Genomic DNA, 23,245 nt, shown 5'->3' on the forward strand with positions numbered 1-23,245 from the left:
CTTTTGAGAGTAATGTGTTTCCTGAACATCTCTATTTTTAGCACAGCGATAGCTCAAAGCTAAGAGCCCTTCCTAATTGGAACTGTACTTGTGGGAACTTAAAGATAGGGTTCTTAATTTTTTCCTGATATGGACACGTCTTAATGTGGGAGACATCTTAGGAAATCCGAGGCAATCCTCCTCTTATTCATAGCTGTGAGGCTTCTCTCCCCTCCAGGTTGGAGTTGTGTAGTTTTCTATTTGAGAACTGACTGTGGTTGTTTCCAGTGCGAAGTTAAATGCTGAGTGTATTTTTAGCTGGTTTTTTTTTTTTTTTTTTTTCTCTAAATGCGGTTTAGCAACGGGGAATAAGGGGAGCCAGAGCAATGTGACTAACGAGTTTTCTGCAGGCCATCAGCAAGAGTCTCACCAGCAGTACGTGGACTGTCCTGCTGCTTTAAGGGGAATGGTGGTAGTGCATGACTCTTCAGAAGTCCTACAAATAAACACTGCCCTGGAGCGTTTTGTTAAAGTTTTAAGAACAATAAAGGAATGTAGATTTAATAGGCTAATATGTTTAAGCGGCCTTGGTGCCATCTTAGTTAACATAGTGGGATTTTCTGCAGCAGTAGGAAATAGTTCTGTACACATTTACTGTGTAGGACTTCTTCCTTTTGGACTTCATGTGGCTGAGAACAAAGGAAAAATAACTTTTCTCCTGTAATTCACCAGTGGAAGAGGCATTTTTAAACGCGTTAGGGAGATCTTTATTTGTCTCTGTGAACATCAGGGCCCTGCTGTACTGGTTATTTTTTATTAATGCAGACTTCCAGAAAATGAGGACAGAAAGGAGACCGCTGACTGCATAAAATTCTACGCTGCTTTGAGTTACAGCTCAGGAGATGGAAATTTCCTCTTTTGCCCAAATGTGAAGTTCAGTCACAGTTAGGAAATACACAGCCGTTAATGTTGCAGGGCATTGTTAAAGAGTAAAAACTCAAGCTAAAAGAGGGAAATGCGTGAGGGAGAGTCTTATGTGCGATGGTTGCAGCAGAGGAGCTCATGGCTGGACTTCTGAGTTCTGCTCCAGCGTTTCCAGATCTGCTGGGGAATAACGTAGCTGTTGTTGGCATCACTATATCTCTTCATGGAAAAGATAGCCTGTTTCTAAATGATTCTGAGATTCAAGGAGGAAAGGCTGAATATGTTTGGGAATTTCTGCCCAGTTACTGCACCAACTGATTATAGAGACAGTTGCCTACATGTAATTGAAAGCAAACGTCCATTCAATTGACATTAAATAATACACTATTTCACTATTTTGTGTAATAGTCTCTATTAGTACACACAGATGCATAATGAGAATTTGTAGGTGTATATAACTCCCAGAATCTTGTACTTTTTCCTGTAAACTATTGCCCTAAAGCTTGGCTTCTTTCTTTTTTCTGCTTGCATATATTAGGGTAAATGGGCAACAACCTTAAAAAAGGTAACCAGAGTTGAATAGTACGTGGTGTTTTGTTTCCTGGCAAGCTTAATGCATTTTGCAAGTACCTTTACTGTGGAAGATACAGGTTCAAATTTTGTTCCTTATGCATCGCTGAGTGTTGAGGGAGGAAGAGTGAGGTGGTGCTGGCCTGCATTATTTCAAAAAGAGTTCCTCAGCGTGTGAAAAGAAACTAAGCAGCTCCTCCATGATAGACCCACTTTCTTTGTGTAGTATTTGTAGAGAACATACTTCAAGAGTGCTGAGCTCTTTCTGGGGGAAGTGCAGAGGAGGGAAGGAGGACACTTTTAGATCTTCCCTGCAAATTACAGGTGCATCGCAGTTGTGATGACAAAAAGTCTTGAAGGATCTCTGCTTTTAATTCCATCAAGGTATATTGAAGAAATAAAAACTTTAGTTGTATAATATGTAAATTGCCCTTTTTTTTATTTGTGAATATTATTTTCACTGCCTTAGTAATTGGGCCTGAAATATTTTTCTGGGCTTAGTGGCAACACAAAGACGTTAGATCAAGAACGTTCCAAGATTCAGATTGGCTGGTATTTGCTTATATCACCATGACTGAATGTTACCAGTTTTAAAATGCTTTCTTGTTGTTCGGGAAATTTTAAAGCAGCTTTGATTTCAAACATGAAACTTGGCAAGTGACTGGTCCATAATGTGTTCTAATCACTTCTGGTATTTTGGAAAAGACTTGAAAAAGATTGAAGTTGTTATTTTATTAGAAATCTAGTTACCAACTGCATATCTGAACTTTTCTTCTTTACCTGGAACATGATTAGCATATGGTCTTGTAGTAATTTCCTCAGTATTAGTGTTAACGTCATGGAACTGAATTTTGTGTTTTGTTAGATGCAGTTTTTTGTTAGAATTTTTTTACTGTAAAAAATTATATACCAATGTCAATTCTGTAGTTTGGTTGACCACGAGGCGAGTGCATTTGAACTCATATGGGTTTTTTTAAACATAGATTATGGAATAGGTTGAATACTCAACTTTTGTTTTCTAATACCAATATTTTATTGCCTTTTTAGGGGTGTTTTGTTTTTTGTAGTGCAAATGGAGCCAGAGTAAATTTTAGTCTTGGCACTTTGAACAATACTATCATGGCAGAAGCCCGACTAGCCTGAGCTCATGCCTTATGTGCACTCTTAATCTTATGTATTTGAAGCAGAAATAAATATTGCATAGATTTAAGTATGTACACACCACAGCTCAAGATCCCTGGAATAACTACAAACATAATTTGTATTGGACCAGGCCATCAGGATGCTGAGGTCTCTGAATCCGGTCCTGCAACATATTTAGATATACTTTGCCTCCAGCAAAAGTAGCCATTCTTCTTAAAAATCCATTTTAAACTTATCTAGTAATTATGCTGTTGCTCATTAGCTAGATTTTTCAGGATGTGGCTGGCAGTATGAAAACCTTTTTGTTGTTTTTACTAATAATGAAAATAAACGGAAGACTCTTTCCCCTTTTTTTTTTTCCAAATATTATTTCCTGTTCTGACACAGTGATTCGAGACATTGCTGATATATTCTCTTTTTCTGTATTGTTTCTGGGGGAAAAAAAAATACAATAGAGCTTTGCCAAATCATAATACAGGAACTGAACTTCCCTGAACTTATGTATAGTTCCAGTTTAGCCTGAGTTTCACTTCTTGTAGGATGATGTCTAATTAAACAAAAATTTTCTGTATGGACTTTACTGAGAAGTATCTGAGAGCTCACATTGGTGTTGCACTGGAAGATGAAGCAGCAGATTTACAATACAGCCCAAACGTCTCAAAGTCCTCTGGCATTACACATCCAATGATTTCTGAGATGAATGAAATTGGAGGAGGGTTGGTAGCATTGTCCCTGTAATATTGAATCTCAATAGCCTGTACAATAAGATATTGTTCAGTATCCTCCTTGGGCCTTGAGCGCAATATGGCAGTTACGTAAACTGAAATAATGTGAACTTTTGGGCATGGTTTGTGCATGATTTTGTGCAAGATGAAGCTGCTTTTGGACTTCAGGTTAGTGGCCTACTGGCAAAAGAATAAATAATGTGCCTAACTAAAAGTATGCATTGACTTGTGCTTCTGCACAAATAAACTCAGTCCATGCATCATCTGAAAGAGTCCTGATACCACCTGAGGTCCACCTGCTTATGTGATGTCCAAACTTAGCCTATAGTCCTAAGTTTACTTTCCATTGCTGATATATTCTCTTTTTCTGTATTGTTTCCGGGGAGAAAAAAAAAATCTATTAAAAGGTAGCGTGTCCCTTCTTACACGTCAAAATCCCAAGTTCCTTCAAAGGTCCTTGGCAGCCTGTAGATGTATGTCCCAAAGGAAGTGGGCAGAAGGCCCCTTTAAAAGCTACTTTACATGGCCGCAGTAGGTGGCTGCTTAGGGTAGCAAAACAGCGATGGACCTCCTGTCCGTCTGATGCGTTCCAGGGCCCCAGAAGCCACTCTTGCTGTTGCTGCTCTGGAGAGCTGCAGGGAGTGTTGCTGCTGCTCATTCTTTCTACTCCTCTGGCGTCAACTGGAACTACAAATTCATGCCTCTGCTGATACCACTTCCGTCCTCCTCTTTTTCTCTAAGAGTAGTGTCACACCTTCATCCTAATCCCTCTCTCTGTGCAGCAAAGGAGGGAGAATGGAAGCTCCGTGTCTGAACAAGGGAAGGCAGATTCCCACAGTGCAGGCAGAAAGGGGAGGATATGCTTGTCAGGGAGGTGGGGTTAGGATGCTGCGTGAGAGTAGAAGGAGTATTGTATGTCCTGGGAGAAGATCAAAGGTCCCAAAACCAAGGTTGACGGATTCTTATTCTTTCTTATGGTTGAAGACTGGCAACCTTTACTCAATTTTTCAGTTTGATTTTACTGTCCCAAGAATGGAGACAATAAAAGTTAGTTTGTCCTTATTCCTGGAGCAGCACAAGTAGGCTGGGGCTGTGGCGCTGGGGGTGTGTTCTCCATACAAGGAAAAGGAAAATCCCTGCATTAGTAAGAGAGAAAGGGGCAGGATACAGTGAACTTCATGTCTGGCTAATATTGCTGAGTTTATCCTGAAAATATTCAACTGATGTTTAATTGCTCAACACTTAGCAATGTTTGGAAGTCAGAATAAAGATTTATCACTTTGATCTTCTCTGCCATATGCCGTATGAAATGTATGTGCATTGCCATGCCGTTTTTCTTTTCACCTCAATATATTGCCTTTCTTCCAAGATCTTACCCTTTCATAGGTAAGGGTCAGATTTAGCTTCATAGAATCACAGAATGGTTTGGGGCGGAAGGGACCATAAAGATCATCTAGGAACACCTTCCCCTAGATCAGGTTGCTCAAAGCCTCATCCAGCCTGGCCTTGAACACTTCCAGGGATGGGGCATCCACAGCTTCTCTGGGCAACCTGTTCCAGTGCTTCACCACCCTCAGAATTAAGAATTTCTTCCTTAGATCTAATTGAAATCTCTCCTCTTTCAGTTTAAAGCCATCGCCCCTTGTCCTGTCACTACACACCCTTGTAAAAAGCCCCTCTCCAGCTTTCCTGTAGGCCCACTTTAGGTACTGGAAGGATGCTAGAAGATCTTCCCAGAGCCTTCTTGTCTCCAGGCTGAACAATGTCAACTCTCAGCCTGTCGTCATAGGAGAGGTATTCTTCAGGGCAGGTCTGTGAGGGAAGGAGAGAGGGGGAGAGGGAGTACCCGTTAAACAGCCAGTACTATGTGCACACAGTGTCTCTGTGGGGACAACTAAACATCATCTCCTGTACTAGAAACTGCCAACGAAAACCCTTTAGCTGGTGCAGGGTGTGGAAATTCTGGACTAGAGCTGAAAGAGGACCTCACTTCCAAAAAATATATAAGGATGCTACATGTGATTACTTCAAAATTTTAATCATTAGAACTAATATCCTTACTCTAAGAAAAAAAAGCCAGGTGATCTTCATGACCACAGTGGCTACAATTTTGATTTTTGTTTGCGTTGCAAAGGAGCAAGTTTCACAACTAGTCCATACTGTTGCAGACTAATATGCCAAAGTCGTATGCTCACACTGTGAGAACCTTGTATTTCTGAGTTAAAAATCAAATTCTATATCAGTATTCAATAAAATTTTTTACATTTTAAGAGACAATAAATACCACATTGTTCTGGCTCATGCACATCTCTGTTATTTGGATCTTACAATATTGATTCCTTTCACGTTTGATGTGTTTCTTATTTCTGAATCATCAGTTTTGGATCCTGTCAATGTTTACATTCTTCTTCTCATTCTTAATGAATCTGTTTAATGATAATAATTCTAGCACCTATGGCTCAGCATTGGAGTAGAATCTTCTTTCTCTTCTTATCTAATACCATTGATTAATAACTCATTGCTTCCTATCTGTTAGACAGTTTTTACCCACCTTATTGTATTATTATCCAGACTATAATTCTCTAGTGTCTCTATGGGCTTCCTGTGTGGTACTGTGTCAAAGGCCTTGCTAAAATCCAAACAAATTATATCCGCCACATTTCCTTTATCCGCCTAGTTTGTCACTGCACTGGAATACCCATCACAATGAAGCATTTATTGATGTAAGTTTCTACGTTAAAGCAGAATAATCGTGAAGGTTCTGCTGTGATTATATGATAGAGCCTGCTTCTTAACAGGTATTATCATTTTATGCACTAAAGATAATTTGAGCCATGGGAGATGATACCATTAAATGAGAGCAGTGAGGCTGTGAAGATCAAAGCACTATGAACCTTGAAAAGAAGTGGGAGAAGCTCATATGCTATAATAACTTGTAAAGGGCGTAAGTGAAGTCCTCAAGCTGTATTCCAAGAGCTGCTCAGAGAATATCAGCTTCAGAGCTTCACAAAAAAACTGTATCTTTAGAGAAAGGATTGTTTGGGCAAGGCCTCGTGAAAGCTACATGCTGTCACTGTTCCTGTTCCTTGGGAACATAAACAGGATCTAGGGACAGCTTGTGCAAGAAAACAGTTGGAGTAGGGAATATCATGGTTTTCAGCAGCCAGCTTGATTACCATCATCACCCCTGTGTAGGAGGAAAGCTTCAAGAAGTATTTAGAAGGATGCTGGGTCCCACCTGGCTATAGCCGAACTACCAGTTAAACTGCACTTTAGGAGTTCGGGTCAGGTCTTAAGTGCCGTTATGAAGAGACTAACTCTTCAGCGGGTTGAGAAGTTCAGCTTCTAATGTGCTCTCACAGCTGGGCTTCTCAAGTGCTCGTGGCATACTCTGTTAGCAGGAGGAATAAAGGAGAGACGTGGACTGTGCTATTAAGGGAGCTAACTCATTTAACAGATATGAGGGCCCTTCTGATGAAATTCATCCAGTGCCTGTTCTGAAGTGACCATTAGGGTGGATTATGCACCACAGCTTCTATTCAGTTGAGTGTCTCTTAACTTTCTGAAACCCAAATTTCAAGGAGTGTTAGTCTTTGCCCAAAGGCAGTATTTTTTGTACTTGAACGAAAATAGTTCAAACACTGTTGGGGGGTGTGGAGAGTGTGTGAAAAGCAGCCAAAAATACACCTTTTTCTTGATTAAAATGCTTTTCTAGCTGGAACAGCCACGGATTGGAAATTAAAATTTGTAACGGATAGAGTCTTCACTGGGAAAGTAAACTCAAAAGAGGAATGCCATAAGGAAGGTGAAATCTCTGTGGGCACCCAGCTTTACAGTGAACTAATAACAGATGGAGATTTACCATTTTGACAAAGAAACCTTTGGTCTCCTGTTGTCTGTTCCTGCAGCAGGAGGAACCCTCAATCCCAGCACAGTGCTGTAGGTTGTCCTCTGCTCCTGTTCTAAGCCACAGAAGAACCAGATTTGTCCCATCAGCAGCTGTGTGGCCCCAGTCTGAGCCACAGTCCCAGGGTTAGGAAGAAGCCCAGTTCAGCGCTGCTATACCATACAAATGGCCGTGAGATCAAAGACAGAACTGGAAATGACCAAAACTCCTGAATGCTTTTGAAAGTGTACAAGGGGCTCCAATTCAGGAAAACATTCTGGTTTCGGAGGACTTTTTAAGCACAGGTGTTACTCTTTTTTCTTTTTTTTTTTTTTTCTATCCCCTTGAGACAAGAGAATGGTGACAAGATAAACCTGTTTATAGAGAACTAATACCAACTAAAATGCATTCACCTTAAAAAAAGCAGAAGTAGTGTAATGCTATATCTATGTTAATAAGATTTGTTCTTTTGCATTACTGATGAGCCTAGACAGAGCATTGTGCTGATGTGTCTATACTGGTTCCAATTTCAAAGTTTGCTTATTTGTTGTTAGATGAGGAGCCTGTGCAGCATTGACCTCCCTCTCTGATTTCTGTGATGCAATTAGTTCATGGCCCTCCTTACGTTTTCTAACCTTAAATGCCAGAAAGTAATCTGGGCCAGTAATCTGGCTAGTAATCTAAGTTGTCATTTGGATTCTGAACTTGGAATGAGATCTCTCAACTGACTCCTGAGCCTTATTGAAAATTCTCTTGAAAGTAATGGGCTGCTTTTTTTTTTTTGGTGGTGTGTTGTGTCCATGTTCGTCCCTCCTGTGCCCACCCCCGCTTTCCTTGGTTGTTGAAGAAGGCTTTCTTAATATAATCAATGAGTTTTTTCCCCGAGTAAGGACATTGATATTTTACTTTCTGTGAATAGTTATTTGTGACAGTTGCTTCATCACTGATTGCAGTTCCAGAAGTGAGAGCAATGATATGAGCAAGTACTTTAAAAAAGAAAAATTGATTGATGCTGTAAATTCTATGTAGAAAATTCAAAAGGTATCAATAAGTGTTGTGCTATATTCTCTCCTAGCCTTCCCTCACCTCATAGTTAATCACTGAATGTGATTCTCATTAACCTGCTCCAGCTGACTTCAGGTATTCAAGGAAAATCAAACCCTTACAGATATGGAACTTCGTGTTGTAAAGAGGTTGCAGAAGGCCAATATCTTCTGAAATGTTTTCCAATAACAAATGACACTGTTTTTCTTTTCTTTAATATTTAGATGTAGCGAATGTGGTTCTTACGAAAGTGGGGGACTGGTCTGTAAACATAAGTCAGGCAGAGCAGAGTCAGGTGCCATACGAGTTGTGGAGTATCGCTAACGAACTTCGGTCATTGTATAGTCAGTAACTTTGCTCTCGGTTTGCAGGCTCTGCATAAACTTATGGCATGCTTGCTCATGAGAAAGAATCATGAGAAAGCAAAGTGAAACGTGTTTACCTCCTGATGTTTGTTTTTAAAGCCTTTGCTGGGGGCTAACACTTGCTCTCCCGTTACCACTCTACTGATGTGCCTCTCTTCTGACCTGCCATACTCCTCGTTCTTGCAGTTCCAGCCCTTGGGCCTCTCTCAAGCAGGAGTTCACTGGCTGTTCTTGAGCCATGTCCCTTGGTTTTTGCCAGTGTCAGGGCAGCCCTTCCAGACGGCAGTCTCCTGCCTCACGGTGCTGAGCGTGCTCACGCGCGCAGGAACGGGGCCTCTGCTTAAGGAGCTGCCGACGTTCCGACCTCTCGCTCATACATACCTGTCTAAGTCGTTCCATCTCGAGGTCACGGGTTTCTCTGTTGGTAAAAGGAAGACATTACTAAAGTGGCAGTGGTTGGTATGCTGAGTTCAGTGAGATTTTCTGTAGGTTTTGCTCTGGGTTTAACTCCAGCTTGTAGCTAAAATAACTGTTGAAGATGCTCTGGCTGCGTGTGCTGTGTGTCAGGTGTTCTGGTAACGCAGTGAGCTGTTTCCGGGCTCCATTTCTTTTAATGTGTGGATGGTAACATGTGCCGGTTAATGCCTGCCTGGAGGAGAGGTGCCACTGGAGGAGGAGAGGGGCTGCTTTATCTGTGGGCCTGTACCCGGTGCTTGACTCGCAGAGCGACGCCGGATGTTGCGTCTCCTCCTTTTCCTTTCTGACCATAAGAACGCGCACGGAGCAGGGAGGACTTCAAGGTAAAACTGCTCAGGAACATGCATCGAAGAGCGGTTGTCAGGATGGTGCCTGGCATGGGAAGGGAGTGCTGCACCTCTGTGCTTTGATGAGAGAGGCCTCAATGCTTCCTCGTTTCTTCACAAGAATATGGGAGTTTTGGACAAAATTCACTGCGATGAAGTCCATGCACCAATTTATTCCTATTTAGGTCATCAGAACAGGGCTTCAGCGGTGCAGCCTGTGTGCTGGCTCTCTGTACAGGGATACATTTCACCCTCAGTGAATGCTCTTTATTTTCTCTGTTGAGGTCAGTTTTTCATTGCATTCATTAAAAGAAATAGCTTTGGATTGCAAATACTGCTTCCCTTCTCCTTCCCTGCCAGCAAGCTGGTGTTAACAGTCCTGAAGATGTTCAAAAAGATGTAAATTTGGAAGGGGAAGGAAGGGAAAAGAATGGAAGTTAGAGACTGAAGCTGTTATCACTTACCTGACAGTTGTTCTGTTGCCTGATTCTGATGGACTTAAGATTTTTTTTTTTGGCCTGGATTTTTCCCCTATTCCTCTATCTGTCTCGTTAGATGCCAATCAGGAGAAAGAAGGAGAGTCATTTGATGTAAAGATTGCCTAAAGGATAAGGAACACGTTTCTCAAATGATTCCTTCAAGGAAAATTTCGTCCAGACCTATAAAGGTTATCCTGTGGCAGCATTGTCCTGATGCCTCTGTCTGGGGGCTCTTGTTCCTTCATTCCCGTACTCAAGAATTGGTTCTGTGTAAGATTCGATAATTCTTACTGTGCTGTCTCCTTCTGTGCTCTCTGCTTGTCCTCCTGATTTTCAATACCTCTGATCTTGATAGAGTGGAAAAGTTAAACCTAAAAATAAATTCCTGAGCTTGTTCCTGTTTGTGGTATACACGTGTGTCTGAACATGTTTGTGTGAGAGTGTATCGTCTGATACGGAACATGTTTGGGTGTTTTTATCCTTCGGTGGGGATGGCTTGGGAAGGCTCATATGACACTGAAGTCTGAAGAACTGGATTTTTACTCACGGGAGAACAGAGGAAATGTTTCACTTAGAAATTGCCCCCAGCCTGTGAGACATTTGAAATCAGTATTAGATTCACATCCAGGATTTATTTGCGGATCTCTGTCAGTGTGCTGCTGGTGAAGAGAATAGCTTTGACTTTGGATGGGGTGAATTAGGCAACTTCTGCTGTCACCTTTTAAAAATAAAATTTAATCTAGTTTTGATTTGTTCCTTTAATGAATCTTTGGTACATTGTATGTGTTTGCATATATTACAGTATGGTTTGTTATTATGAGGCCAAATCCTGACAACTTATTGCAAAATTGTTTTAATTTATTATTAATATTTTTTTTGTTTTTCTCATTTCTCCCGGTTTTGGAGCCTTTATAATTAGATATAATTAAAACCACAGGTTTTAAACTCCAGTCTAACATTTAAACTTGTATTTATGGCGCAACCCCTAGAGTTTTATTGTCATTCCAACTGCATTTTGAAAAGAATAATAATTTTTTTTTTTGCATCTGTTCAAATGCTGTGTCTACAGCTACCACTTCTTAATCATCTGTTTTGTGCAGTAAAACGACATTTATTTTACATGGTAAGAAACCTTGCAATTTTATGGAGTAGCTATTTAATATCCCTTAACAAAAGTGTGCAAGGGACCTTCTGCCTTGTACACCTGAAAAACAGCTTTCCTCTTTTTGAACTTGTCTTCCTCTGCTCCTCCGTGCAACAGTCTGAAAGTGCTACATGCTGGAGAACGGATTTTAAAAAAATATTGGCTGACATTATGTAAAACCATATTTTCCCTTTTGGTGCGTATGTTCTGGTCCTAGCAATGTCCTTGTTTTGCTGAAATTAACATTTTTCTCCTCACAGTCGTTGGTATGTGATGGTGTTTTTCTGTCTTCTTTAATTGTGATGCTTATTTTTTTTTAATTAGTATAAGGTTGATTGTTAAAATTAAGTGGCAGAAGGCTTCTTTCCAAGTTATTCAGAGATCTTTTGCTGAAGAAATATATTTTGCTACTCTCAACTGCCTTTTTCCCCTTCTTCTTTCATTGCAAACTACTCTGGGAAGAGCTTCTTTTAACAGAAAAAAAAAGGCTACGCTTGACTGATAATGCATTGCTTTGGATGGTGAAACATTATGAAAGTTTAATTTTTAATTAAATCTGAAATACCAATTATAACTGAAAGAGATTTTAACCTGTTTCTTTTCAGACTGCCTGAAGTAACATTGTAGATGCTGAAATCACTGCACCTTAAAAACAAAAAGATTAAGCTGCACTGCATTCCTGTAAGTAAAAGCTTTTCTGGTACCTTTTGTCCATATTTTTCCTCTATATGCATCCAAAGTGTTAGAATAGTAGCTGGTCTTGGATAAAGGTCAGAGTCCCCTTGAATGGGATTTAGAAGTTCAAAGTATGTTTTATTTAAAAATTAAAAGCAAACTTGCATCTTTAATTTCAGACATCTGAATGGCTCATTCTTTTCTGCTTTATTTTGAATATTATTAGGAATAGTGTGCATCTCTGTGTCTGTTGACTTACAGTTCCTGTCGCTTTGTCAGTGAGGATTTCAGCATTTCGGTGCAGAGATAACAGAAAGTAGCAGAAGATTCCTTATAGCATAAAATATAGTTTATTCTTTTTTGTAATGTCGTAATGAATTTTTCTCCTTTATATGAGAAAAAAAAATTAACAACTTCCTGATGACATCACAAGGGGTTTCAGCTGCTTTTGGGTGTAGATGAAGGCAGAAATGCCTAATTCATCTGTGCTGTTACACAACGAAATAGTCAAAATAACGTCTTATGTCTCTCAGCAAGAAAGGAGTCTCTTTCTGAAAGCATAGTTATTCCATAAATGCAAGTCAGATTGTACATCAGTCTGATCTACCCTTATTTAGAATCTGTTTATTGAATATATTTGGGATAATAATTAAGATTTGGCTCTTCAGTGGCTGAACAACATGCACGCAAAAGAGGATTGGAAAATATAGTAGATTTAGATACTCTGAATTTAGTGAAATAATATATGAATAAAAATTCAGGAGCTTGTAGATAGTAGGAAAAAATGGATTTTAGTTGGACAGTACAAAACTGTGGAATATTACAAAGCAAAGTTGTTTTGTTTTCTTGTTTAAGATCAAAATGTGCAGTCTGTAATGAAATCCAGAACCTTCATCCAAAGTGGTACTTTTGTACTTCAGTGTTAAAATATTTTAACTATTACATCGATTTTTCATTCCTTCCTCCCTCTCCCTCTCCTCCCCTTTTTTGTTTTGTTTTTTTTTTTTTTAAAAAAAAAAAAAAGTTTAAATGATTTATTTTAAACTAGCTAAAGGGTACACTACACTGTGGGCAGCTAATGCATGCCCCTTCCAGCATGGAGCGCCAAGCATGACTCAGGCAGGCAGATTGTGCCATTCTGGCTTTACTCCATTGTGTTTTTACATTACTGGCAAGGGCCATGCCATTGTGTTGTTTAAATATTGTGTATTAACTTCAGGCTGTGGCCAGTGAATGGTATTTAACATTTTCTGCTCATCATTCCTGAATGTGAGCAGCTTCCCTGGCCACCAGAGGTTAACCTTTCAATTACACTGGTGAGCCAAGTTGAGAACGCTCATGGGTTTGCTGGGTCCAGCAGCAGTTTAAAGGGAATTAAGTGTTGAGGGGAAAGTGGGGGAATGCCTCTGAATCTGTGAATGCAGAATTTCAGTGTTGTCTTGCAATTTTGTGTGAAGAACCAGGAGAATTTTTGTTGGAAATCAGAAGCAATTCTCTTTCCAAAATGCAACAGCAGAGTGAGGAGTGAATTAAGGCATGTTCTTTGAATCCTTAGGATCCAGGTGGTCAGCAAGTCCTGCATGGACAGCCCTAAGGCAAAATATCAGGTAGCAATATATGGGCCTCATGGTTGGTGCTGGCTGGAATGGGCTTTTTTTCAGTTATATGAGACTCTAGGCTTTGGAGGAAAAATAAATACACGAGTGTAAAACTCATGTATAGGAAATATTTATTTGTCTTTTTTAAATCAAGGGTGACAAGCATGTCAAGGCAGCGATGTTGAGCAGCTTGCTCAAGATCAGAGAAAATCAGTGGTCAAACTGTGAATGGAGTGTGGGATCACAGCTCCCAAGTCCATTCTTTTCTGCGTAGCTCTTCTTTCTGTTCCGTGAAGTAAACGTCTAATTTTCTAATGTTTGAATTTCTTGTGTCATTTGCTTTTTCAAAAAATAATTAAAAAATTAAAAATACCCCACCTGTAAATTTCTAGCTGCTCCCTAAGTTTTGTAGCCTTGGCATACAGCCTGCCTCTGCAATACAGAAGCACAAGGTGGGGGAACTTTATGTACGGACATATATGCTACAAAATGAGGATGTGATTCCTGCTATAGCTTGTGTCCATGTAACTAGTAACTCGGCACAATAAAAACGAGGGCACATTCTTTATAGAGGAAAGCATGTTTTAAGGATTTCCTTTGTTTCCTATGTATGTTTGCTGTAATCAGGTGTCTGTAATTATAAGATCTTTAAAGTGAACTTCCCAGTATGACTTTCCTGTATTAACCTGAAAACAGCAAGAAGAAAAGGCAAACTATGCTCTAGTAGTTTTCTGGGTTTTTTGAACTGGATTTCTTAAATTGAAGGGTGGAAAATTTACTTCAGGGTAGGGATGTCCCTAAAGAAACTGACTAATGTAAGATGGGCCAAATTTTTAGCTGATACAAAAATATGCTTGACTTGATACATGACATTAGAAGAAAAAACAAATTCACAACACGTGAACATCTGGCAGAAAGTTGCATAAAAACACAGCCTTCTATATGTAGTGCAGGGACATTCTTAGTGGGAAAGGTCTGTGGGCTGGATTCTTTCTGTGTTGGGTGCTCTGGTGATGTTTTGCTATGTACTAAAGTTATGTGGATTGATAGACAAGTAGATCCATTGAGGTCCATGGGACTACTCAGATATTTGAAGATATGGTTAAGTACTTTGCTGTTTGCAACTAACCCCGAATAGGATTAAGTCTAGTATGAGGAGCTACCTCTGCTCACGTTCAGCATCTATACTTGATTTTAGAAGGAGACAGTGACAGCATATTGTGCGTGAAAGAAAAAGATTCTGTACATACAACCTGCAAACCTATAGAAGTGGTGCACTGGATGCACTTTCAAAGCAGTAGTTTTGGTTATGTTGCCATCAGCGAAGGCCAATAAGGAGTATATGACACATTATTTTCATTAAAAAGAGAAGTTTGTCAAGGTCTTAGCCTCATGCGGCCTTGTGATCTGATTACTGACCAAGAGATCTGGTGCTCTTAATCTTGATGGATGCTGGCTTATTGAGTGGCATTGGATAAGTCATTTAACCTCACTGTGCCTTATTTAGCAGATCACCTTTTCAGTCTGATTCAGACTGATACAGCTCTGTGAACATTACTGAGGTTGTGTTTGCAAAGCTCGTAGAGGATAAATAGTAGCCATTGTTATTAATAATAAGTATATTGTGTAGACTAATTACGCGGGATGGAGATACAGCCACTCACGGGGAGTGATCTTTCACAACTCACTTGGGCCTTTGTTTAATTCCATTGCTCAAAGGTATCAAGGCCAACTCCAATTTACAGAAGTATTTCTCATGTCACTCTCCCCGTGGTTGAGTATTTTATTGTTCGTGTTCTCTCCCTGTCTGTTTCTCTGCTACTTTCCTCCATGCTGAATTAACCTTGCATACCAAACTTTATTCCCCTTTTTTGTGTTATACAACAGAGACATTTGTGTAGCCTCCAAATTACAGAGAGCAAATTCATTTTGTCTAGTGATTGTTTGCTGATGATGTATGAAACAGACAGAAGACAGTTTGAATTTTCATAAGTTCAATTGAGCTTGCAGGCACGAGGAAGGGAACAGGCAGAACCCAAGCCAATGTGACACAGTAAGCTGCCATCCCAGAGTGCATGCTGCATATGTAGCGTCAGGATGTCAGGGCTGAGAAGGGCTTCGTCCATCACAGCACTGCTTTTAAATGAAGGAAGAGTTTTGAAGCAACAAACGAGCTACCCTACTGCATTCTTCGCAGTACGAGAATCCTCGCAGTTCCTCACGAATGTGGGATCTGTCCTTCCCTCCTGTAACTTGCTGTTTTAAACTAGAATTTCTTATTGAAGATGGGCTTTGTTGAGCCCTGCAAATTCCCAGTTTCTGTTCCTCTGATGAAACATAAACTCTCAATAGTTTGTTAAGCCATTTTTTTGCGTGATGCAGAAGATACTGGCTTGCAGAAGCTACGCTGGAGAAGCCGTGCAGAAATGTGAAATGAGTATGGAAGTGTGCTTTGTTTGAACAAAGATCAATGTCTTGGGGCTGACTGTCACTGAGGAATTGTGTTAGCATTAACAAAGAGAATTAATTTTGCCTTTTCCCCTTCCTATACCAAGACATTAATCCAGAAACTCAGGGGGATAAATTCTGCCCTGATTTCTACCTGTGGCACCCCAGTGGAAATGTGGAGAGGTCAAAAATGTTTGTCAAGGCAGAAATTGTTCTAGCGTTAAAACTGCTGAGAAAGCCAAAACTGGTTGATTGTTATGTGGCCCAGGGGCGAGAGGATATGTAGGAGCCCTACATGGCATTATGTGCTCCTGAAAGTGTTACTTTCATTGTACGTTAAGGAGAATATGAAAAAAATATTCTAGTGAGTGAAAAGTTATTATCAGGAGCACAGTGATTAATTGTTCTTCATATCCATTGGGAGAAAGACCTAAGGAAATCAGTTCAACAAGCAGTGAAAATTACCAAGTTACATATTAAGAACCATGTTCTGACTTGTAAAGCACTGGGACACACAACCTCTAGGTACTGTGGAAGCAGGAGAGGTTTCTTTTTTAAGGAACAGGTTGGAAAACCATCTCTCGGGTTGTGCCAGAACTCGCTGTAAGGCAGAAGACCAGCCTGGATGGGTTCTGTTGCTCCCTGGCGTTTCTCTGATTCAGCGTACCGTTTGGGAATGTTGGTATGTGGCTAATACATTCCTGATTAATAAAGCTTAATGTTCCCAGAAAATCCCCAGGGTTCTCATTTTTCCATCCTGTCATAACTGAAACCATACTGTCTCTTCAAAGATTTCACTGGGCTGCCAGCATTTTGCTTTGACCCTTCTTTTTTTAGAGAAGGACAGGGGAGGGAGTCGTATAGACACTGAAGGACAGATTTTTTCAGTCTCTGTGAGTCTGTATGGTTTCTTTTCAGTCAGTGCACAAATGCTGATTTGTTTCAGTTACTGGTTTTTAAAATGTGAATGAATGGAGACACTCCAGGTATTGCCTGATACAAAGGCCTCTGACACAGATCTTGGAGACAGTTGAAAGTTGCAAATACGATTGATGATCAGAGCAAATATGCAATGGGGCTGGAATAAAGCCTGCTACAAAAAGGTAAATGTCTCAGGAGATTGGGAGCTTTGTCATTCTCTCTGTTTTCTGAATTTTCATATAAACTTCCTTGAAAGATATTTTCACTTAATGAACTGCAAATCTCAAAATGCGTTTGGCCAGCCTGAAAATTTTGTTAGTTCTCAGGTTGATTTTAAACAGTTTCATTCATAATGTAGCTTAAAAAAAAAGAGTTGGGAATGATTGTTGATTAAATCCCTCGTGCTTTTTTTTTGTTTCTTGCAAATGTTTAAGGTTTGGGGTTTTGGGGAGATAGAGAGGTTGTGTGGGGCTTTAGTTGGTTGTTGTTGTTGTAGGTCTGTATGTTAAGGGCATCCCTTACAGTGTATGGATGAGTAGAATCCTGACTTTTTTCATAGGTGGCAGCTCTTATTTTTGCAGAACAGTGGCCACAATAGATGAAGGTAGGAAAACAGCTCTCCAGTGTGTGGTCGCTTTAGTATATAAAGGAGTATGGGTTGTGATTCAGTCCTTAAAAGACATGGGAATATTAGCATTGATTCCCTGAGTAGCACTACTTTACTGAGTTGTAAAACCCTTCAGCATTTTCATTTTCAGCACCTGAAGATGTTATGGTGAAAGTGGAAAATCTTTCACTCTGTTTGTCAAAGCATTTGCTGGTCTACTTCAAGATAAAAGAAAGACTAAATCTGATTGAGCAAGGAAAGTTATCTGAGACCAGAGATGTCATCAGGTGACCTCCACAAGGAAAAAAGGCAACACAGACCTGGCCTTTTCCAAGCCTTGGTACTCTTATTTTGTCCTATCCCAGATGAAATTCTTCAGCTAACCCAGTGTCTAATGGGAGAGACTCCACAGAAAGGCATTGTGGTTATTCTATATTTACATCAGCGTCCCTGAGGACACTCTCACTGAATCATTTCAAATTCCAGAGTCTTATGTAGGGCACTCTGATGAATGTAAGTTACCCAAACTTTCTGGTCTGTTTTCTTCATTAGTGTAAGTGGTCTAGCTCTGAATTTTACTGTGGAGGATCTGTTTTTTCTTACTACTCTCTTTCCTGTCATTGCCCCTGCATCTAGATTATAGATTAGAAGAGATTTTAATCTCAGTCGTGTCAAAATTGGTCTGTTGAAAACAACAGTTTCTGCTGGCACAAGAGAGATCAGAATATTTGCTTTGTTTATTTATTTTTAAAAATAAGTCATCTTCAAAGCTCTGCTGCTGACATGTCCATGGCTTTGTTGCCACTGCACGCTCTGCAGGGCCTTCAGAAGTCTGACAGGGAGTGCTGTCCTTCAAATATGGATTTTAACAGTCCTCTATTTCCTCGTGACATAGGAATTTCTCTAGCATCTTTTGTTCTGTGTGTGCATCGTCATCCTACAGAATTTTGGTCTAAAAGGACCTAGTTTTTGCTCGTTGCTTCTTCTCTTATACCTTGCTCCTTTAGGAGCCTGCAGAAGCTGGCAGCAAGGTAGCCAGATTGGAGATAGCGAGCACTTGGCAGATCGGTCTGGGCTGTTAAAGGGCATTGGAAAAGTATTTGGCTTTGCAAGATGTTTTGGTGTCAGTAATAACTGAAGGCACCTCTGAGTCAGAAACTGCCTTAACAAATTGTTTTGAACCCGTTGCTTTCCCTGGTAGCTTTATTTTATTTTTTTTTTAGTTACTTTCATAATGTTTCCTTAAAAATTTCGTTCTAGTTCATGTAATCTTCTAATGGAAATTGTGAATAATTAAAATATTTTGTAAAATGGAAGAGCATTGTCTCATCTCTTTCAAGACTGGCGATAAGTTGTCGAGAATCCTGTGACCCTTACCAGCAATACATTTTCAAGGAATTAGGTATGTGTTTCCCAGCAGCAATGATAGCAGTTGTGCAGTGGATCACTGCGTGTCCTCTCTGAATATGAACCGGTTTAGGTCACGATCCGGCAGTCCCAGTTCGTTTAGGTAGGGTGTAGTGGCACAGTTCCTCTGTATGTAGTTTGCAAAATCAGACCATCAATGGGAAAATCTGCCAAACATCGGAGTCTGAGCCAGAGGCAGATGAGTTCTCATCTCTGTTTCTTTTTCCATTCATAGAGTTTCGAGCGAGGAGGGTAATCTGTTTTGTCATGTCTGTTGCCCTATTTTAGTACACAACTAACCCCTTCTTATGTCTGAGTGGCTGTCACTTCTCCAGAACAAGTGATACTGGATTCCTGAAGCAAACAACTATAAAATGATCACCCTTTGGGGCAGACTGAGTGTAAATGACACCTTTTGCCAGGATACAGTTAACAACTAGAGGGAAATTCCAGCAGTCGGGCATCACACAAGCCTAAGAAATGCAAAGAGAGGATGCTGAGGGACCCAAAAATCAGGTGACACTAATACAGTTCTACACCTTCTTGGTATCGACCTGACAGGAAATACAGCCTGAGTAGAAGTCAGAAATCCCTGAGTCAGTGGGCAAGGTTGCTGTAGGTACTGGTGCTCATGTATGGCACCTGAATGTAAGTTTCGATTTGTTATAATTGTTTCAGTCCTGCAGGAAGGAAAGGATTGTGCTTTTTACTTTTGTCAGGGCTTCAGTGCCATTGAATTTGTTAATTAAACTACATTTTCTATCCCCCTATAGAGTTTACCTTTCAGCAACATAAGATTGGCATAGATTTCCTGCGCCTTATGATGGTGGAAGACATTCCTGATGTCCCTGCATTGTCAAACTGTCAGGGCACAGCTTTCTATGTGATTATCTTTATTATAATTTAATTACATTTAAAAGTATTTAATTTCTAAAAATCTCTTACACTGTCTCTGTCATAATGTTTAGAATGTATCTATACCATACAGTAATTATTCTTTAAGCCTCCTTATGCGTAGAAAACCTTGGAAAAGAAATATACTGTATAGCAAAATAGATGTTCCTTACTTAATGCTGAACTAGTTCTTAAAGACACATTGTGGTTAATCGTGGTCATGCTGGTGGAAGTCTGGAAAGGGTAATAGACTTTTCCTCCTGCGTTTTCTCTGTTGAGATGGTAGGAAGCCTGAATATCCATATTGTGAAACATCGAGTCTCGCTTCTGCTGCTGCCAGGACTTCATCCGACTGCCCAAACTGGATAGGACTTCGCCTGTAACACTCCCCTACTGCTTCCTAGAGCTGGCAACTCGGGGCTATCGAACTCAGAGAAATTCAGGGCTGCAGATAAGGGATGTGACAAAGCAAGTTTTATTTGTAGTGCTCGGAGAGGTTATGCGAACCTGGTATCACCTGCAGTCCCTGACAGAACTCGGCACACTGTTTCGGGATTGAGTGCAGCTGTTTTCTGATCACTTCTTTTACAGATAAAGAGTGAAATCCTGGCACAAATAACGTCAGTGGGATTCTTCCACGTTCCTTTTAGTGGAGCCAGGATGCGTTGCGAATGTGTGTGCTTGAGCTGCCCCTTTGCATGGCATGGGTTGTGGTGTGCCTGATGCATTTGCCCCTGTACATCTGTTCCTGCCCCTCCAGCAGTGCTGCCTCTGGTGAGGGGCAGGCACCGACTGCTCTGTCTGCTGTCACGTCAGCCTTGAGGAGCAGGAGGAGATGCAGGACTTCCCTTAGCTGATGTAGGAAAAAAGAATTTACAGTAGGAAAATAAATACATCATGCTTTCTTCAGAGATTTTTTTTTTTTAAACAACTAGATTTACCCTGTTTTAATATCAAAGTGACGTTGAAGTTGTCATACGTGTGGTTTTGCCCAGTAGTGGTAGAATGAAGGTTTACTTTGGTTTGAATCTACTAATTTTAGGTGGTTTAGAGTTCTTTGTGAAAGTTTATCAGACTATATTTGTTAGAAATCATTCCCCTCTCCCATTTTATCTAGCCTGGTTTTAATACTAGCTTCTCTCTTCTGTGGAGCTGACGAGGAACTGGCAAATTCGGAGTCCAGTTCAGACAAGCTGGTCCTTCGCTGTGGTTGGTGAGGTTGGGCTCTTGCTTGCATTGCAAGCAGGTGTAGAATTCCCAGTCTCTGTCCCAGTTTGGCTTTTCAACTCCTCTGCATGACTGATCTGCAAATGGAATCTCCTACACTGATCTTTTTCATTGTGGAGATTTTTCAAAACCAAGCCTGTATTTGGCCTGTATTTGTTTAACTATAGAAAAAAAATAACGGAGCTTATTCTACACATTTTAAATCACAGTCCGCTCACTTAAAGCTAGCTCAAATATTCTGTGTATTTGCAAGTCTAGAACTAATTCATGTGGCTAAATTGACAGTAACAGATGAATATTAAAGTTGGATGGTACTGTTGCTCTTTAAATAGAGCCTCCGTTTACTTCAGTGGAATTTTCACCAGTTTCAGTGCTTGGAAGGTCAATTTTTCTGTCTTTCGCCACTTTGCTAATATAGCACTATTGTTAAAATTTTTTCCCAGTTCATTCCTAATGGCCACGTCATTAGGACCTTCAGGTTAAAGCAAGACTCTGGTGGGGTGGAGGGCAAGAAATGATAAGAGGCCAAACAAAATATCATAATGCAAATCTTGCCTAAGGCACATGTAATGGCATCCTCGATGTCTGCTGTGCTTACTGTGGCTGCTCAAGTGCTCTCCTCTGCCCAGTGGATCTAGACCAGTAGAGAAGAAAACAAATTGTATTGCCTCACCTCCCCGCTCTCCCCACTTCATAACTACAATCCCAATTATCTTGTCAAAGAGAAGGTTTTATCGGAAAAAGGTAACATATCACCACAATACTTGTGAACATAGCTCATGCCTCAGGACTTGATGTGGCACAGAAGGTCCTGTTTTACCTCCAGGCTCTGTACAAATAGAAATGCCTCGAACAGTGAGCCAGCAAAATGTGAAACTAAATAGGGGCAACTGTACATTTGTTTTCTATATAGTCACATTAATCAGATGTATCATTTTTCTTTGGAAATGACTGGTTCAACAAAAGTAAAATTATAGCAATTAAAAATGTAAGGAGGAAAAACAATAATATTGATTTTTTTTAATGTGGTTTTGTTATTTTTTTGCTAAATTTCGTGATATGTAAGTAGTAAGGCATGTCTTACTGCATGTCAATCTGGCTGCAAGAGGCACTTGGGTTTAGGAAAGGTGAAGGTTCAAGAAGCACTAAGCTAATGCTTAGTGACTTTTTCATTGCACAAAATACTGCTAGTTTTTCTGCAGCGACATGCAATAATGCAAATAGAGATATAAGAAAGAATGGAAGGGCTTACTTGGAAACAAAACTTTCAAAACAAATTTGGTTTTGGCTTTTTAAGTATGTGGGAAGGTTCAGTATCACTTCTTTTTGAATTCTGACTTCAACAGGAAATGAGAAGTCAAAATTTCTGACTTTACTTGTAGCAATAAAATGCCACAGAAGGCCTGGTAGCTCACTAGAAAAAATAAAACTCCTCGAGGCACAAGAGAAAATATCTGGGATGTGTTGCTTTTTGAAATTCTATAGGGATGAACTGTGTGCTTTTTGAAATGCTACAAGGTGCACCTCTCTCTCTTTCTCTCTCTCTCTCTCTCTCTAACTTTCTCTCTAATTTTCCAACATCATTCTTGTGGGTAGGTACATCTAATTGTTTATCTTCTCTTGGGTCTCACATAGAAGAATTAAGGTGACAACCTCCCTTTCACTGACAAAGGCTACTATAATACGTAGTTGAGTATTTCTTGTGTGTGCCAGGAGGAATGACTGTTCCGTGGACAGATACTGTAGTAGGCAGAAGTATTGATTGGGTTTCATTGTAATAAACATTGCCAGATGTTATCTCAGTGTGTACTGTTTGCATTAGTAAGTAAATAAATCCTCCAGAGCACAATTATTCCCTATAATGTTTTTTCAAAAGTTTACAATTGTCTCTTTTCATATGTATAAAGTGAACTTCCTCTGCTTTCTGTGCAGCTTGAGAAACTAACTGGGACATGTGAAGCTAACTGTAAAATTCAAATCCCACTCTAGGTTCAGATACCATGTCAAGGCCAAATCTGGCATGTGTATGTGATGGCATCTTCACTTTGGGTACTCTTTCTTCATCTGAGATTCTCACCTTTAGGAGAGAAAAAACCTGAAAGGTTTTTTTTCCCTGCTGTGTTACTATCCATACCGGTGACCACCTTGTTGTAGGAGTGTCACGGTAAACATCTGTGTCCTCTGACCCTTCGTAAAGTCTCTCAGCTCGTGGGTCACTCGCTACACAAAATGATGATCAGATTCCATCGTACGTGTTGTCACTGAAAATATAGTTAAATGCCAGAGCTTGCAAGCCCAACTTGTCAGTTACCAAGTAAGTTAAACCAGCTCCGAGTAAGTATCTGAGCTTCCACAGAGACCAAGAATCTTAAGAGTCCAGATTCACTGATCAAACTGTGAAGATCA

This window comes from Tauraco erythrolophus, chromosome 1, assembly GCF_009769465.1.
Source record: "Tauraco erythrolophus isolate bTauEry1 chromosome 1, bTauEry1.pri, whole genome shotgun sequence".
Lineage (NCBI taxonomy): Eukaryota > Metazoa > Chordata > Aves > Musophagiformes > Musophagidae > Tauraco > Tauraco erythrolophus.